The following is a 19,418-nucleotide window of genomic DNA, read 5'->3' as shown; positions in this document are numbered from 1 at the left end:
AAGGATCTGAGTACAAGCAGGTAAATGTGTGACATCTGCAGCCACCATCACGCTGTGAAAAATCCAGCTGGTTTCTCACCATAGTCAGTCATGTTTGGGGTGGATTGTGCCCTGGTTGAGTGAGGGCAAGAAAACTGGCACTGCTGAAGGGACCAGTTTTGGCATCCTTGGGTTTCTACATCACATCTCCAGGGATGCACAAGGACCCCCGTGTCCCTCAGCAGCTCTGCAGCTTCTCACTGGCTGCGTCTTGGGGGCTGTGTCTGCATCCCTGTTCTGCTATGGGCTAAAGTCAAGTAGCACTAATAAAATAACCAAGCCAGGGTGTATCAGGCTCTTCCCCTCCTGCCCTGACCCTACCCTGAATCACAGTGTGTGGTTATCTGGACAGGGCTGGGAGGGAAGAGGGGATGGCAGAGCCCTCTGCCACACAGAAGGGCAGATCATCAGAGATTCTTTTTCTTACACTGTTCATGGAGGAGCAGTCCTTGCCAAAGACATTTTGAAATAAATGGAACAATAATATAGCCATAATAGTTGCCCTAAGTGCAATGACTGTAGCCTCGATAGATTTGTAATCTCTTTTAATAAATACATTAAATTATTTGAAATAAAGTCCTATTTGCCAACAGCTTATTCCATAAATATATATGGAATATAAAATAGGAGAGATTCCCTGACATAATTAAAATCATACAGCCAAGTAGGAGGCAGGGAATAGTGTTATCTTTTCAGCTGCAAACTATTTTACAGAAATATTTCTCACACACAAACCTTCTATTTACCTTTAGGGATGGTATAATTGCATATTGAAAACAGTGCAGCTCTGAGGCAGTGGTGGCTGGTGCCTTCACCTTCTACCCCCCCGCTACAATGGGAGCTCAGTGAAACAAACTACAGCTTCCTACACAGTGCCAAGCGTGTTCCCTCCTCCAGACACCTGCAAAGCGACAACTCTGCATGTTATATTAAGGTCCCATTCACCTTGCAACGAATACATTCCTACGGAGGGGTAGCTTGGATGTTTATGCTTCTCTGAGGCAAGGGCTTAAATGCTACAGAAAACGTGCAGGTGTTCAGCAGGGCTCAGGGTGCTCAGAGGGGGAGCTGGGGGCTGTTCCTCACATTCATCACCTCCAGAAGTTCCAGTGGTCTCTAAGAATCATACAACCATAGAATCACTTCAGTTGGAAGAGACCCTTAAGATCACCGAGTCCAACCATAACCTAAATCTAGCACTAAACCTTGTCCCTAAGAGCCTCATCTATATATCTTTTAAACACCTCCAAGAAGAGTTGTCTGGCACTTGAGCAAAGGATATGAAAGTTACAGCAGTGGGTTTTTATCCTCTGTGCAGACGGGTTGTTACTACATGTGTTGATCAAATGTCTTAATGACATTACCTCAAAGGATTAAGTCTGCACTACAAAACCCATCGGTAATGTAGTAGATTATTGATTAGATCTCTTCTTAACTTCTAATGCATTGTATTTGTAGCACTGGTGATTTATATGCAGGATAACACAACAAAGAATGCAATCAATGGTGTTTTACTCTTAGTACCTTAAACTGGATATTACATCACCCCACCTAGAAAAGCCTAATTGTAACAAGAGCTTTTTACTGTCTCATAGCAAATTCATTTAGAGAAACTATCTCTTTGTACCACAGCTATTATGCCAGTAATTTACCTCTCAAGTTAGGGGTCATCACCAAAAAAATAAATAACTGGAAGCAACAGAGTTTTCCAGACTCATATGATTTTAGGAGTTCTTCTGATGCATATGCTTAGCTGCATTTTAAATATATTCATTGGGGGTGAGAACAACAGTTAAGTTACATGTGGGCAGCTCCCAGATAGCTCCTAAGTATGCCATGGAACCAGGTAGCCAAAATTTGTTTAAAGCAAGGACTCACTGGTGATAAAGAAACCTGCACTCATCCGTGTCCCTGTTTTCTAGGCTTTCTGCTTTAAAAAGCAGGCGAAGCAGGGTTAGAAATTCCATGTAACTAACTGAGGTGATGTTATTGAGGGCTTGTCTTCTGTACAGAAAGCTAATTACCTTTCTAGGGTGCAGACTAATGTCTCTACACCAAACCCTTGGGTGCCCACTGACATGCAAGGCATCCTACCCAACTTCGAAACTGCTGCTGACAGAAGCTCCTTTAATATGCACAGAAAGTGTACACGTGGGGAATTAGCACAAAATAGCCAACATGCTGTAAACTCACACCATCTTGGCATGTCAACTTACCTGTGAAAGCCTTTGCAGAATTAAAGCATGAGGTCAGAAGGCAGGTGCAATGACACAGGCAGGAGGTGCTGGGGACAGCAGTATGTACGTGGTGTAAGCGATACGGGGGGAGAGGAGAAGCCAATGCAAATCTTTGCTGAAAAGGTCACTTACCAGGCTCTTTGTAGTCTCCTCGGGGTGAGGGAAAGACTGCAGCTTGTCCCACAGCCAGGTGCTCTCTGAGGAAGCCGAGTTATGTTTTCAGCTGCTTTTCATGACCGTGCGGTGGCTTCAAGGCGATGTGACTCCTTCAGGCTTGTTGAAAAGGAAAACAAACAAGGTGGTGACCTCCCGCTGTGTCCCCTTCCCTGGTCCCACTTGGGATCACCGATCCCCTCTCCCCACCAGAGCACAAACCACTTAACACCAAACCGATAACTGCCACATTTTTCTCTTTGCACCAGGATCATGACAAACAGGCTCTAGTTGATCAGGTAGTGGGTTCAAGTCAAACAAAGCTTAAGTATCTTAAATGACATCGTGCCAGCCCTGTGTACAAACCACAGACACACAAAAATGCAAGATATAGTGTAGCTGTGCATGTGTGCACAGGTGGGACTTGTGCTGCTGCGTACACTCCCACACCTGTTATACCTACACAACACTTATTTCCACAGTTGTTTGCACAAAATACGGTGTATTAGATTCTCTCATTACCTTCAGCGGGTTTTGGATCTGGTCCATGTCACAAACACGTTGAGTTGTATTATTTCACACCCACAAACTGTATTTATGTAGATACCATGTAAGCATACGTCCTGTCTTTGGTGGAGGAGTGGCTGAATTAATTTATCAAAGCAGTGCTTATTTTTCCTGATAGCAAAAAGAATTTCTCAGCTATTATGGTGGATTCTTTTTTTGTTTGGTTGGTTTGGGGTTTTTTTGTTTGTTTTTGTGAAGCACACAGTGCACATTTTGGGGAATTGTAAAAACATAATCAAAATCATACATTTTTTCAGACTAAACACCGTGCCATAGTTTGCTAGGAGATGTTGCAAAAACTGAACCACGAATACCGACAAAATACAGGACAACTATGCTAACTGGAGAATTGCATAAAATAAACCAATCCAAATGTCTACTGAAAATAATTATTATATTGTTGTGTATTAAATGAAAGTTCAAAAATTTTGCCTGAAGTTGTGCTGGAAGGAGACAGAAATTAAATCATATTCAATCATTGAATTTAAATAATCTGCTAAATAACCAAAATAGCTATTCATTAGCCAATTCAAATTCTTGAACCTTAATTCTAATGCTCACTGTCATTTGCTAGGAAGAATGTTTAAGATGCAGCAACTTCCTGGCATTTTTAAAATTCAAATTTAATTGATGGGTGGAGCTGCTCCTATTCCCTTCTCTACCCAGTTAGGCATCGTTTTACATCGCGTTGTGCCAATCAGTTGGTCTTAATTCTATTATAAATAAGTGAGTGATGCTCTTGACCTCTTTCAGCTCCTATATTCTGCCTTCATGCTCAGAGATAGTCCTGTGTATTATGGAGCTGGTATAGAAAGCAGTCAAAGCCAACGGAGAGGCTCCTGGTGGTTTCCATGGGCTTTGGATCCCTCCCACGTCACAGGCGCATTGGGTTGTGTTCCATACACATGCGAATCGCGTGCCTGTATGTTATTAGATAAGGTCTGCTTTCTGTGCGTTGCCAGATGCACTGCTCTCTTTTCATCCCTGTGCGCTCAGCAGATAAAAGATCCAACTGCGAAGAGCTGCTCCCTTCAAACCTGAACTTCATCAAACACAACACTGAAGTGCGAGGGTTGACTCTGAGAACATTATACATATAGGAAGCAGCTGGGAGGTTTGTATTTGTGTCTCAGATTCAAGGTCTGAGGGTGAAGGCCATTTGAAGCATGCAAAGCTTGGCAACAAAATTCTTCCAAGCAGGATAATTTGTGGGTACTCTGCTAGTCTTACGCCTATTATGTTCATAGTTAATGTGAGAAGTGGAGAATTTAACTGAAGATCTCTTAGTGGCTTAATAGCCAAATGAACGCTTCATGTTTTATTCGTAATTCAGCCTGTGACATATGGAGCAAAATACAAGCAAATGCAACGCAACCCACAACTGGCAGCGTGTCACTGTGCCTGGCTTGTGTTTTCAGACAAGACAGTCATTTGTACTCCTATTTTTAGGAAGGTGCTTTAACCTCCTGTACCCCTGCTGCCCTCCAGTCCTGCTTTATGAGCTCTTATGATCAGGATCTTCCTCTCCACATGCTGTCCCACACGGAGCTGTACAGAGGCAGAAAGATCAGATCTGCACACTCTAATCTTTGTGGTCCAGAACCTCTGCATCACAGCTAAACCATAAAGGACAGAATGGATCATGATCAGAAAACACAGAGTGCCTGGGTAGGTGCTGAAGGAAAATATTACTTCAGTTCCTCAATAAATTATGCTGTTCTGGCACATCAGCTGAAGCTCTAAAATTAAGCAAAGATGCCAAATATTACAAAGAAATGTCCAAGGCAAAACTGTGGTCAGTCTTTGAACTCATGCATATAACAGACACTGGAGTATTAAAACAAGAGAGACACTCATATCAGCTTGGGAACTCCAGTATAATTTAGTCTGAAGTTATTCACAAACATTATCAATATTTCTGAGTTTACACTCGCACCTTTGACTGTTGACTTAAAGCATCTAGTCTGGTTCATGCTACTGGTAATGTTTACACTTTGGAATCTATTATGCATAGAAAAATTAGGGATTATCTTTGACCTGGGTCCCACATATTTTTATGCAAAACTAAATAATAGGGTTATTTATTCATTTAATCAATTCCATATATTTGCCATAAGCAGGCCTGATTTTTTCTGAGGTCGCAATAACATCATACTTCTAAGAGGACATATGGTTTGACTATTAACACAGATATCCTAGTTGGCATGCAAACAATCCTGAGCTCTCCTGTCTTTTCTCAGGTTGGGAGCACTGCATATTAATGTGGGTTAATCATTATATGGAAACATCAAAAGGAAAGTCGTTATTGGGGTAGTCCAGGCATGTTTAGCTCTTAAATGGAGAGCGATGTGTGTATTTGTTAGGAAGGAAAAAGGGAAACCACAACATGTTCTACACTCAGATATAAAAAGGATTTCAGGCAATGTATGTATGTGTCTGCAAGGCCTCTTGCAGGCAGGTGTAGGCTCTCTCTGGCCATGATGTGACTGCACAAAAGCTGTACAAAAGGTAACTATTACTTTGTGGCTGCTTGGAGTGCAGAAGTGGAAGGATGAAGAAGACCATCTTGCCTGTCTTTAGAGCGGACAATGATAATCCTCATACCCTGTGTTATGCCACGCAGTATTACAGCTGCCTAAAGTCAAGTGCTGCCTCACTTTACATTAAAGATCTTTGCAGAGCTAAAATTCTGCTTTTCCATACACTTACATCTTCCCAAACTTCATCCTACTACCACATCAACAGATCTGTTTGTTTCCTATAATATCTCTCTCTTTCAGAGGACATCATCCGTAGCTTTAAAAATTAATGATTGCTAATTACCTGCAGTCCAAGAATTGGAAGCTTAGAGAACTTCATAAATATCTTGGGCTAATGAATTAATTCTCTTTTTCACAGTCTGTTTGGTATTGCTGTCAAAAGAGAAACAGAAAAGCAAAGAATGTCAAATACATTTATCCACTTACATCTATTACTAACTAGCTTTAAGGAAAATGAAATAATATTATTTCCTTTTAGAAGAATAGAGTAGATTTTGTCTGAAAACAAGAGATATACCTTCTAACAAGGGATAGTTGCTCAGTAAGTCCCAGAAGAATGCTTCATATTTAAGATTTTGAGTATCGTGGCAGGAAAAAAAAAAGTTTATTCCATTCAAGCAAATTGCACTGAAGAGTAACCAACATATTTTACTGAACCAGCAAGTCATGCTGGTGTCAACATCTTGATAAAAGAGCAGTAATTTTATTATTAGCAAATGCCTGAGTGCTAGTTGGGGAAAAAGCATTACCTTCAAGTGTGAGGAGGAGAAGAAACAGTTAACATAACAGATACCTACCACAAGTAACACAGATCATCAGCATTTAGTGATATCCTCCTTCAGCTGATAGAGATTGCATAGAAGCAGATGGAGTAAAATGCTCACAAGCACTATGTACCAAATGCAACAGGAAATGTGAAAGCTCATCAGGAGACTAATTGCCAGGATTCCTGGAACTTTTAACAAGTATATTACCTCCCTCCACCCCTTCTCTCTTTTGACTAGTGCTTATAGTTTATTTATTTATTTAGGTTTTAACACCTCCTCTTGTGATTTGCTGGCAAAAGGAACCGGTTTAAGTATCACTACAATGCCTCGTGCAACACTCCTATAGTGGAACATCTGCTTGACAGAAGGCTGATGGGTGCTACATGCCAGTTTGGGGACTCTTTCTTGTAGTTTGTGTGGCAGAAGTAAAGCATTTAAAGTACTTAGGGACTCGTGGGACACAGCGGAGAACAGGGACCTGTGAAGATGCACAAGCTGTCTGTACAGAATCTCCACCAATGCTGGTGCAGCCTGGTGAGACCACCCAAAGGCTGATGCCAAGCAGGGATGCTGGCCTGTCCTCAGGGCAGCTCGCACTCTTCAGACACAGAAGAACCAGACAGGTGTCTTCTAAAGATATAAGAAAGGCCTTTGAAATTCATGCCTAGCAATTAAAACTTCAGTGTAGAGACTGTTTCACAGAAACGGAATATCTGGAGGACGAAAATGTTGCTCCTCTGGAAAGAGAGAGGTTGTAGTCCATGAACTTTGGCAGAAGAGAAGTGAATAAGAAAAAGGAAGAAGCTGGGAACAAAAAGAGCCTGGGAAGCTAAAATCTTTGGTTATGAGGAGAACAGTGTTCCTGCAGGAGGCCTTCAAGAGCCAGACAGGTGGCTGGATCACAGCATAGTGGGGGGTGACCTGAAAACCAGCTTTAAAGTAGAGGTCACTACAGCAGCTTCATCCCATAGGTTTGGTGTCCTCAGCTGGTTGATTAGAGGTGGCATTTTCTCCACCTCTCAGTGGTTGGCAAAGGAGGTTTCATGGTGAAATGCAGACTTCTGGTACACTATGTGTAGGGGTCCTGGTACTTCATCTGAAACAGGGAAAAAAATTAAAGCTGAGATACATATTTTCTACCAGTAAATTGCAGGTGGATGCTTATTCCCAAGTGCAGGAGAAACTCCCCTGAGATCTGCAGGAGAGTCGCAGGCTATTAAGTAGCAGAACGAATGCTGGCAGAAAAATTGCAGGAGCTGATGGAACAGCACAGAGGGGAGGGATGAACTCTGCTTCTTGTCACAGGGCCCTCTGTGGCTACTGCAAACACAAAGCTAAAAGCAGGTGGAAGAATATCTACCAGTCAGAAGGTGCTATCCATAATAATGTGCTTTCCAACCAGCATCAGAAAAGTTAGAAAGCAGGAGTGAATTCAAGGGGAAAATGAAAAAGAAATGTCCAAGGAAAACACTCCTAAGCTGGGAACTGCAGCAGGTGGGTTGTTACCAATAAACCCCATCACTATGTAATAGAGACATCGCAATTTATAGCTTCAAAGACTTAAAGTTGTATTTCCTCTGCTCTCTATCTCTGTTAGAAGACTCAAGTTTACACCCTGCTGAAGCTGGACTGTGCTTATCAGCAGCTCAAGGCATCACGTCTCAGTGCGAGCACTCAAGTGCCTAAAACTTTATTTTTAACTAAGGAGAAAATAAACCAGGACTGGTATCAGTGAAAATAAAACCTTTCCAGTTGAGATCAGGCAGTGAGAAAGACCATGATCCTGTCGCCAGCTGAGGCAGCAGGGGACCAGGGAACAAGGCTGGGGATCTGGAGATGGTGGGGTAACAGGCTTAAACCCTCCTGATGTCTTCCACGGATGTAATTAGTTCCCTGTGTTTGTTGCATTGTGTTCAGTGGCACCTAGCAACTCCGAGCAATGCCAAGCAGCAAGAACTCAGTTCGCATATAGAAGAGAGAGAATTTCCACACAGCGGAGCAGGGAACTGAGCCCTGTCCTGGTCACAGCTCCACCACCGGCTGGAGAGCTGCCTTTGGTCAAAACGGCTTGATTTTGAAAGACAGTTGTAATCACAGAATCATAGAATAATTTTGGTTGGAAAAGACCTTTAAGATCGAGTCCAACCATTAATAACCAACAATGTCAAGTTCACCTCTAAACCATGTCTCCAAGCACCTTCTAAACACCTCCAGGGATGGTGACTCCACCACTGCCCTGGGCAGCCTGTTCCAATGCCCAACAACCCTTTCTGGGAAGAATTTTTTCCTAATATCCAATCTAAACCTCCCCTGGCCATTTCCTCTTGTCATATCACTTGTCACCTGGGAGAAGAGACCAACACCCTCCTTTCAGGAGGCTCTAGAGAGTGGTATGGTCTCTCCTCCACCTCCTTTACTAATATGTGTGTTTGTGCACTTGCAGGCAACTGTGAGCACAGACAGAACTTCTTAATGACTATTTTTTTTCACTTTTGATAGATTAATCTCTTATGTGTTCCTCTAAGTGATGTATAATCATATAACTGCACTGAAAACATTAATTTTCTCTCAAGCAGATTTCTCGATTTTTAGTTCAGAGAGTTCACCATCTGTAAAAGCAGGTAACTTTCTGAAGTTGAGCCCGTGGAGGTTTCTTCAAGAAAATTTAGTCTCAATTCATTTTCTGAGTTAGTAAACTTAGAAACAGACTCATTTTTCTTCCTGCAGCTGTTTGCATAGTCCATGAAAAGATCTGTGCACGTATGTGTCACCAAATATTCCAAAGCCTTTTCAATAACACACAGACTGTGATAATAAATGCACATCTACCAGTCAAACAAGCACATGATACTGGTGCATGCTATAGCGTGCTCTAAGAGCCAAACTCTATCCAGTACAAAACTCAATAAAAATAAACTGCATCTTTAGAGAATTGTCTTTCCAAGCTAAACTAAGAAAAATTAATGAATGTAGTTCCATGACCAGGATTTAACACACAATAGGATTTTTTTAAAATACCCAGGAGTCTTCAGCCTGATGTGATATTATGCTTTTGCTGCTCTTAGTACTATTGGTTTTGTCTCATTTTAGGTTACTTTCCAGTGTTTATTATTAATTCAAATTCTCACTATTAAAGAGAAGATATTATCCATATGGTTGACGTGCTGCTCAGTATGTTCATAAGTCCTCCAACATTTTGATTAACACTGACAGAAAACCCTTTGAAAACATATGGCCCTATATACATCCTGTCATTTCTAATAATAGGGTACATTCTTCAGTACATTTTCTTAAGAAGATGGATTCAGTCATATTTTCGAAACATGCTAATACTTTATTAATTAGTCCTTTGAGGTCAGGGGGGGAAGAAAAGACTGAATTAAAATAAACTTTTCCTTGATCAGACACCATGAGCACTGTGGATAATTTGTGCAACAGAAAAACGTGATATCAATGAGTAATGGTCTCTATATACAGCCAGATTTCTTAAACCAATTAGCTTCTGGCATATTCCTGAAGATATTCATGCTCTATTTGATATGCCAGACCCTTAAAGCTTTAGCATGAAGACTGATTTTGATGCTCATTTCACTGATTAGGTCAGTATTTTGTTTCTGGGGTTGAATTTCTATATTTATACCAGTTGTTTCCCTTTTCTAACACCTTTGGGATATCACGGGATCTCAGCACTCTTCTCCCTTACACAGACAGGTCTGATACCAAATTTAGTAGAAATATTGTTGACTTAAGTTCACTTTGGCTTGTGCAGTAACATGGCATATTTATATGTTAGAATTTGTCCCCAGAGACTTTTTCCACCACGCCTGATTTGCTACAATTTTCCTCCATTCCTTTCACAGTGACAGTGAAAATTCCCACCTCCATGGTGTCTTTTAACAATCTTTTTCCTCACATAGCTGCTTGTACTACCCACCTCAGACTCCATTAGATCCGTGTTTGTTCAGAGAGAAGCTGCTCAGCCACAGCTTCTTTAACATGATATTTCAGGATGTGACTATGCAAGAATAAATCAGTTAATCTGACTGGAAAACTATGCAGAACAATAACATAAATATATTCTTAAAAGATGAGATATCAATATTGTACTTTATGGACCTGAGTATTTTCATACAGCTCACACATGTTCAGATTATACCTACTCAAGTTCTTTCCCCCCAAAGATGTATCAGTATTGTTAATGTTGATAAGTAATTATGCTAACATTGCAAAATGGCTTTTATAATTATTTCAGCTAGCATCTGACTTTTGTTTCTTACTTTATCACTTTGCTCCTTGAGAAAAAAAAAACAGAGACATACAATTCAATTCTCAAAACATATCAAACAGGATTAGATTTTTTCTTTTTCATTTTCTTCTCCATCTCCTCCCTCTCTGTTTGCTCCTGCTCTTTTTCCCTTGGGAAAAGTCCCTGTCTGGGCTACATCAGTGAAGCATTTCTGGGCAAAAAGCCATCAGTCCTTATGAAACTCCATCTCCGACTATTACTGCGGATAGGTTTCTCTAAGCCCATCAACTCTCTCCTTGTCTAGACTCCTCTCAAAGAAAATATCTAGTAAAATTCATGGTCTTTCTCTGTAGGAAGGTGTGTAGAAAAAGTCTGGTGTGTTCTGAAAGATCTTTGGAAGCTGCAAGACGAGGTTATCAATGGTTATCTATGCTCCCACTCCTTAAGGACAGGGGAACTTTTCAACTCCTCATCAAACCTCACCCATACTGCAGCTCCCTCCACATCGTCTTGCGAAGAACTAGTCCAGACAAAATAAATTAATGTCATATAAACCCTACATCTTTTCCATTCCAGGTATAAAGAATATTTATTTGATTTTGCTTACTCTAGCACACATGTGAACAGCGTTTATGTAAATAATAATACCCAACCAAATACCTTCTAGAAAACGGAACATCATCTTGCATATACAATATCAGTTTTAAGACCTAATAGGAGAAAGAATGAAACACCTCTAACAGAGGTCCACAATGCCAATAAGAGCTCATCTACAATAAAAAGCAAGGTAAGATCATAGGGAAACTAGTGCAAAAATTGGAACAGACTGGAAGCTTACACCACTGATGGAAAATAAAAACAATTAAAAAAAAAACAATCAAAAGCTCATTTATGGTTTTGTTGTCAAAATTCTATACACTTTCAGTGCAATTTTTGCCCCATTGTATTGAGCTTCAAGTGCAGTACAAGTTTTGTTTACTCTCTGTCAATTCAGATAAAATATGTTCTTTTACACTTTGCTTTACACTGTACCTGCCTTTCAGAGCTGCTCGTCCTCCCTGCCTTGCTTTTCAGAAACTGAGACACAAAGTGCTTTCAGACCAGTAACACACGGCAGCCTTGCAGATAACTACTTACTACTAATAAAACTCTGCCTGTGCTATGCGGTTTATCTCACAAAACTCCTTAAATTACAATACTGTTATTTCACTTTTTTTCTCTTTGGTTCTACATTATTTAAACTGCTGCACATGATACTGAAAACTTGAAGACTGTTATCAGTTTAGGAAAAGGGTATTAAATGGAAAAGATTAAGCTCTTGGCCTGAATCCAGCAGGCACTTAAATGCATGAGTAACTTTACTCCCATGAGTAGTGTCTTTGAAGGCAATGGGACCAGCCATGCATGGAGGAGCGTGGTTTTGTATGGATGTTGGAGAGAACGGGTTCTGCTGCAAGAGGTCCAGGTTCAAAACTTGGGCTTGTGTTTAGCTACGTGTGTGTGATCAAATTCATAAGACATTAACGTACTATACATGCTCAATACACGTTTTCCAAATATCAGACCTTTATTGCTATGTTATTATTTTTTCCCCCTTAAAATGGGCAGCTGTTCTTCATTTTTTTCTTACCTATGTGCCAGATTTAAAAAGAGTCAGGTTTCAGTTTTTCAGAGAAAATAAAACAAATTGCTGTTTCAAAAACACAGAATGCATATTTGACTATAAAGCACAGGGTTTGGAAATGCCTAACTACATTCTCTTCAGACTGTCAGAAATAGGAAATAGGCATAAAAAACAGTGGTGTACTGTAGCAACTTTCATTATTTCCCAGAAAAACTCACAATTTTTTCTACATCTGCATCTTTTGCCTCCCGGTGCCAGTTACTGCTTTTTACCATTTCTACCTTATATAAAATCTCTGCGAAAACTTAATCTGTATTTAAACCTTCTGCTTCAAGGTTTATGCCAGTCACTAGATCCACTGAGAGACAGATAGAATTAATGAACTAAAAACTGTTGTCCTATGAAAGACAACAAAGTTAACCTCCAATTTGTCGCAAATGATGAAATACAATGTGTAATATTTAACAAACTATTTAATGGAAAAGGTGTAAAACCTCCTAATTAGGAAGCATCAAAAACTTCACTTTGGCATTTCTAACCAAAAAAACCACTGCGGCATTACGGAACCTAAATATTTGCTTTCTGTTTGTTGTGAAAAAATACTGATAGATGTTGTGATAGATGCCATCTCCTACAAACAGGGAATCATCCACAGCCTGTCTCATAGCAGGTTATACAAAATTAAACAGGATTATGAATGGCTAACAGTGGTGGATTGACCCTCTCATACTGCGTCTGTCTCACAGTGCAGCAATAAACTGCAAGTTTGTGTGTGGAGTTTGGTTTGTTTTGGTTTTTAAATTTACTATTTACTTCCTACACTGAAACTTACTGTTTGTTCAGACACAGACAGCACAGGCCACTGAACAGATTTTCCTATGGCAGTATATATTTATGAGATGTAGTCTTAAATCTAACTGGCTAATCCAGGAGAAAAAAAATCAATGCACCTGCCCAACTTATTTCTAAGGATGATGAGGCTCCCTGGTACAGATTGCAGTGCCTAATTTGCCAGATATTTGTTTCCTAGCTATTATTGCCTGCTGAATATTTTAAATCCACTGTAATTCAATATTCAGGCCAAGTCTAAAATAAACCTTTTATTTTTTTTCCTTTTGATTATTTTCGTTCAAGATATTTTTGTCTTCAATCTTCCATTTTAATCTTGGCCTTTTAAAAGGCCATCTTCAACTTTAAAGGCGGCCTTAATTACTAGACATTTTGTCTCCTACTTGGCAACATAATACAAGATGAGGAAACTGGATGCAGACTCTAATAAATTCGTAGCACCATCCAGAAGAGGCAATAAGATGCTATATTCAGTTAAACGCAGGAAACAACTTATATCAAAGCCCAGAAACAGATTATCGTACCCCGTTCTTCAGGTGTAAAAGTGGTAGCTCAAATTTTCTGCAAGTGGCTAAAGACAGAAATGTATTGACTAATTTTCAAACAGTAGTCAAGAGACTTAGTGTTTTACTCTTATAAAGGTAATAGGCTTTTGAAGGATTTGGGGTTTGTGTAAATACTTCTGCGGTGGGTATAATTCTAGCTGCATCTTTAGAGCAACTAGCTACCATTGGAAAAAAGTGGCCTTTTCATTAGTTCACGTGATAACAGTAAAGGAATTTAATACAATGTAATTCTGTCATTAGAGGATGACACTAACTCTATACCCAAAGTCTGAGTCTTACGTAAAGCTTTAAAAAGGTCAGTGGAACTGGAACTTCAGGAGTTCAGGTCCAGGTTCTATTATAGAAAGATTACATGCTTTCAAGAACAAGGGAAAAACTGATTAATCATTTCAGGGGAAAAAAGAAATATATACATATATATATATTTTTAACAGCTGTAAATACTGACAAAGATGGAAAGGGAGCTGGTGAGTGAGAAAGGACTGGCAGAAGCAAGCGGTGATATCTTCCAGCACTCCTAAAGTGCACTAGCAGTTAAAAACGTGATGGGGATTCAGATCTGCTGTGTCGCGGGTTCCCGTTCTCTCTGCCTTATTCTAGGAGGAAGGGGGAGACAGGGTATTTACAACTGCAGTAGGATTCCCTCCTTAACAAAACCTATATAGCTACCAAATCTTGCTGTTCCTTAAAGGAGTTACTGACTTCAAGGAGTTATTTACCTTTTTGTTCTGCTTCATGACCTTAAAACATTTTTTTTTCCTCAGCCTATAGGGTGACAGAAAAGTACGTACATTGTAGGATGAGGCCTGATATGGGTGAGGAAAAGCTCTAGTGAATATTTTTGGAAAGATATGTAAGAAATTGCAATGTATTGTCCTGTTCCTTTCTCTGGGTTCAGTTGGCTTTAAGGATTTGGGCATGGATTTTTAAAAAAGCTTTTAAAATGAATGTTCAAATTTTTAAAACACTATGGTGTGAGGTATGTTGGTGGCCATAAGCTATTTGAGAAAATTGTGACTATCACTGCAACACACTGCTGTGCTTCACATTTTGAAATGTGCTTGTTTTTGCAGGCCAAGAGATGGTCAGGGCAAACAAGAGGTAGTAGTAACTTTATTTGTACAGCCAATACTGGCTGTGCATGGGGCACTAGAAAAATACATCTAGCTCATGTTTTTTAATACCAGTTGTGCTGTGTTACTGCATCTTCACACTTCTTTTTTACTACACAATATCTACCCTGATTACTTTCACATCTTATGGAATCAGTGATGACATCAGTTCGATCACAGGAGTACAGGGTGGACAGGGTTTCCCTTAACATTGATGCAAACGTTTTTCTGTCCAGGAAACACCCAAGTTACATGCACTGCGTGTGATCTGCATGTGCCTATTGTGGCAGTGACGCAAAAATGGTATTTAAATGCCTGACTTCCCAAGGGTCTCAGGAGACATGGCAGAGAGAGATGGTGAGGGCTCCAAAACAGGCAGCAGAGGAGGAGCTGCGTAGCCTATAGGTAGGTGTCTGTGGTGTTTTCTGAAGAAATCAGTTCTAGAGATGTGCATCTTTTTCTTGTTCTCTCTCTCTTTATTTTTAAAAGCACTGTGCACTGATTTTTCCATATTATTTAAGGCACTGCACATGCACCCAGGGAGGAGGACGGGAGAAGGGTGGAGAAGAGATATTCACACACCCCGCTTTAAGCACCTAATTTCTGCTTGGCAGTCATGCTGCTTTATCTAATCACTGAATAGAGATTTGCTGCTCCAAAGGGCAACTCAAAGAAGCTCTATTAGGTTCTTGAGCTGAATTGCCCCCTGAGTGACAGCTGTCAAGTGATTTGTCACCAACACCAGCAAGCTCGTAACGTTCCCAAAAACCTTTCTAGTAGAACAGCTTTAATGATGGAAGAAAGATTTGATTTGGCTTCTATATTAAGTCCATGATAGTGTTAATCCCATAAAAATATAAAACATTCAGAATTTCTCTCTAATAATTGTAAACACTGCTTCCTTTGTCAACTTTTTGATTTATTGGAACTTCTTATAGAGCTAGACTTTATTGTATTTGCTTATGATACCACAGTAATCTTTTCCCAGGCTTTCTCTTTATTTTGTTACATTTATCTAGCAAGCCAGATTCACACTCCCACAGTAACCATATGGAGAAAAGCCACAAAAGCTGTTAAGTACATTTAATTACTGTTTTGATGAGCTCATATTTTAATTATGTTTATTGATTCTGTGTGTGTTGAAATAGTTTTAGCATTTCAAGAAAAAAAATTGGAATCAATATACTGTAATTACTGGGCATTTTATAATTTTTCTGTGTAATTAAAACTTTCATATAATATTTTTAACACTTTATACTAATCCTTCAGCTGTGATTGGCTGCATTTCCTTGTATGTTTAGGTCAGCTTTAATTTTCATTCTTCCACAATGTGAAGCTAAGTTCAGGACTAAACATCACTTCCATCAAATACTTTCCTTCCCCTTAGACCTTCTTAGGAAATTGAAAATAACATGCATATGGTATTTACAAACACAGCACCAGTTGTGACACATTGGTGCATCTTCCACTTGGAGCCATCATCACAGCAGTGGCTGGCACTATAGGAACAGCTTGATGGATAAGAGAGCGAAGCAAAAGCAAAATCCATATGCTTCTATTCAGGTAGAAAAGTCTTAAGGCTGTTCTCACACTTTTAAATAAAGTTTTCCCTTGGATAGATCTAAACTTCTGGATTACTTTAAATAATAATTTTAAATGGTAAAGCAGATGTAGATATATGGGAACCTGATCTGCTAGTGGTATAACTGGCAAAAGTCCTTTCGTTTGTATGGAGCATAATTTTTGTTTCATGGTGAAAGAAAATTACTTTGGACACAAAGTTTGGCCGAAAGCAGGTATAACCACACATTTAGGTTGTAAAACGGTGGGGAACCAAGTATACTGTCAAGCTTTTTAAGCTGTTGCATGTCATGGTGAAGAGAGCATTTTTTTCTCTATGGGTTATCCTTTAAAAGGTGGGGCTTTTTTATTTTTACATATAGGTAAATTAGATACTATCGATTTATAAATCACAGATACTGCTCTCACTCAGTCACCTTACACACCTGTTGATCTAGATTAAAGGACCTGACAAGTGTATATAAGAGAAAGAGTTAGCACTGACAACCCAGAGATTTTTAACGGAGGGACTGGAACGGAGATTGTTTCCACCAGGCACCAGAATTTCAATGATGTGACTGAGTTTTGAAACTTCAGGATTTCTCACGTGATGAAAATTCCATCCTGAAGGGAGCTCTGATGTTTGTAGACATGAGATGGTGAGCTTCAAACCTTTCTCTTTCACTTTGTCTCTGGGTTTTAATTTCAATAGTATTAAAAGTGAGTAGTGTCATACTACTCAGCTGTCAAGCTTAATATTTTATTTATTTGCACCCCTGCACATCACACAGACAGTGAATTACAGAAAAGGAAAGAAAAAAACCAAGTCTACTGCCTGTATTTTAAGACTGATTGTAGAAGCATCGTTTTCACCGTTTCAGTATACTTTTTGAATCTCTGACAAAATGCTAGAAGGTTACTGTGTGCTCTTGACAGTCAAACTGGATTTGTTACATGGAGAGCTATTCTTGAAGTATTGTACCCTTGGCTTTCAATCTCAATCTTAAATTACCAAAGAGAAAGAAATATCTTTTCTGTGGAACTCATCTTAACTCGACCCCAGGCATACAATGTTAGCAGGGCTGGAAACTAGGTGCTGGCCAAAGAAAGAGAAAGGACCTCATCTCTTTTAGTACTGTATATTACCTGAAGGTCATGAGATTACTGTGAGAAGGGGCAGAACGTATGACTCTGGTAACAAAAAGAGGTATCAAGAGCTGAAAGAGAATATTTATGGGAAAAAAAAGTGTGATAGCAACAAATAGAGCTACCTGAAAGAAAAGTAGAAAGGGTGGATAGGAAGAATACAGAGTCAACACGTAACTGTCCATTTGGAACGAGTTAGACCATGACTAGAGAAGGTTCAGGTGTCATCTTGACCCTCAGAAAAAGTCAGTGGAAGAGGAGGGAACAGGGAAACAGCGTGGAGGTGCAAAAAAGTGGAAGCCTCATTTGCTTCTCTTTGGAGCACTTACCAGAAGGATGAACCTTGGTTCTGGCCAACCACCCCTGCTCCAAACCAGGAGAGCCCCATAGACGTTGCGAGGACTCAGAGCAGTAGGACTCTGCAGAAGTTGCTCCAGAGCCTTGCCTGTTACACGATGGATTTCACAGAGTTTTCAAGCCAAGCTGGAGAATCCTGATGGAACAGCACTGGGGACAGCAGGAGGGATGAAGAGGGAGGTCACTGACTGGAGCTGGTGTCCTCACCGCTTGCACCTGCTGCCGAATCTGCAGGGTCTGGAGGGTTTCCCACAGGCACCAAGGTGCAAGAGCTCTATCCTGACATCTTTTGGAGTCTGCAAAACAAGCATCAAATACAGCGTTCACCAACATAAACTTGAGCAATTTCCTTTGATATCAGCAATGTTATCATCAAACCTTAATGCACTTTTTAGACAGCCTTATTCCTGCATGTATTTGTAGATATTCCCTTCATACCCTTTACAGGATAATTAAAGTATATTTGTCTCCTTCGTTTCTGATGCTAGTTTTATCCTAACATCCTTTAATAATGTAGTTCTGCCTCAACATAAAACACACACTACATACTTAAATATGAAAAACGGATCAAACAGATACACCTGGGAAAATGAAATGGGAGAAGAGTTAAATAGTCCTAGTTATTTCTTACCAAAATGCATAACTCTCCATTCTAAGATAAAAGACCAAAATCTCTGCAAAAATACTGCTATGAAACACAGCTAATTCTTTTGAAGTTGGAGGAACTATTTACAGTTTCTGCCACAAAGAAGCCAATCTTTCCCCAGGAGCATTGCTTGATGTCTGTCTGCCGACTTCTACAGGAGTGGAGAGGACAGGCAGGAGGATTTGCCAGTGTGGCATGCCTGATTAACTCAAGCACATGTTACTCACTGAAATAAAAGATTTCAGATAATTGAGATGGTAGCAGTGAGGTGGTTGATTAGGCTAATGTCTGCTGGCTGCATGGATTAGGATCAGTGGCAGTCATAACTTCAAATTTCTTGGCTTTATATGTGATGATGTTTCAAGATAATTTATTGGTTTAGTTTGACTTGGGTTTTTTTTAATTAAAAGAAATATGAATGATTAAAAAAATATACACCTTACTTCAGAAAGGCTGCTTTGCTGTCCTGGGCATATACATACAAACAGATTTTGAACAGCTTGTCATTTACCCATTAGGCTAGTAGAGCTCCTCCAAAGTGGTTTCCATCTAAAGGATAAATACTAATTTATAAACTTCTTTGCAATGCTATATAATTTACCTGGCAGGCTAAAATGAATCCTGCAGATATGTTATAACTCCAGACAACCATGTAGATAATTTTCAAGAGAGCAGCTATATACCAGAAAGTCTTTTGAACATGGTAAATGTGTAAGTACAGCACATATGTCTCTCAGTGTAGTAGCTTGGCTGTTTCATTTCTCTCTTCTGCTCAATATTCATCCCCTGGAGAGTTCCGACCCTGGCTCCAGTTTGGCAGTTTCACACACATAAAAGTCTTTTTCATGCAAGTTTTGTGAGCCACAAGACAAAAATTAGTTTGTTTTGGTTTTTTCTGACTTTTTTGCATTATATCCCTAAAACACAATTGTTTATGAGAAACATAATCAGGTCCTTTTCATTTTGATTAGCAGCATGGTTCTTCCTAATTGTCTGTCCATGATCTCTG

The 19,418-nt window shown here is 39.7% G+C and overlaps 1 long non-coding RNA gene across 1 annotated transcript in view; it reads right to left on the bottom strand.

Annotated features, from left to right (window-relative positions):
* The window catches only part of LOC110363107 (uncharacterized), a 27,580-nt gene extending 8,162 nt beyond the window's left edge, over nucleotides 1-19,418 (bottom strand). Inside the window, exons 1-3 of the long non-coding RNA XR_010473415.1 lie at nucleotides 17,736-19,418; nucleotides 5,820-5,908; nucleotides 2,409-2,549 (exon numbers count right to left, since the gene is read on the bottom strand). This is a non-coding gene — a long non-coding RNA (uncharacterized LOC110363107). The remainder of the gene's footprint in view (nucleotides 1-2,408; nucleotides 2,550-5,819; nucleotides 5,909-17,735) is intronic.

Source organism: Columba livia, chromosome 6 (assembly GCF_036013475.1).
Source record: "Columba livia isolate bColLiv1 breed racing homer chromosome 6, bColLiv1.pat.W.v2, whole genome shotgun sequence".
In the NCBI taxonomy this organism is placed as follows: Eukaryota; Metazoa; Chordata; class Aves; order Columbiformes; family Columbidae; genus Columba; species Columba livia.
This window is presented reverse-complemented; position numbering and strand designations above follow the sequence as displayed.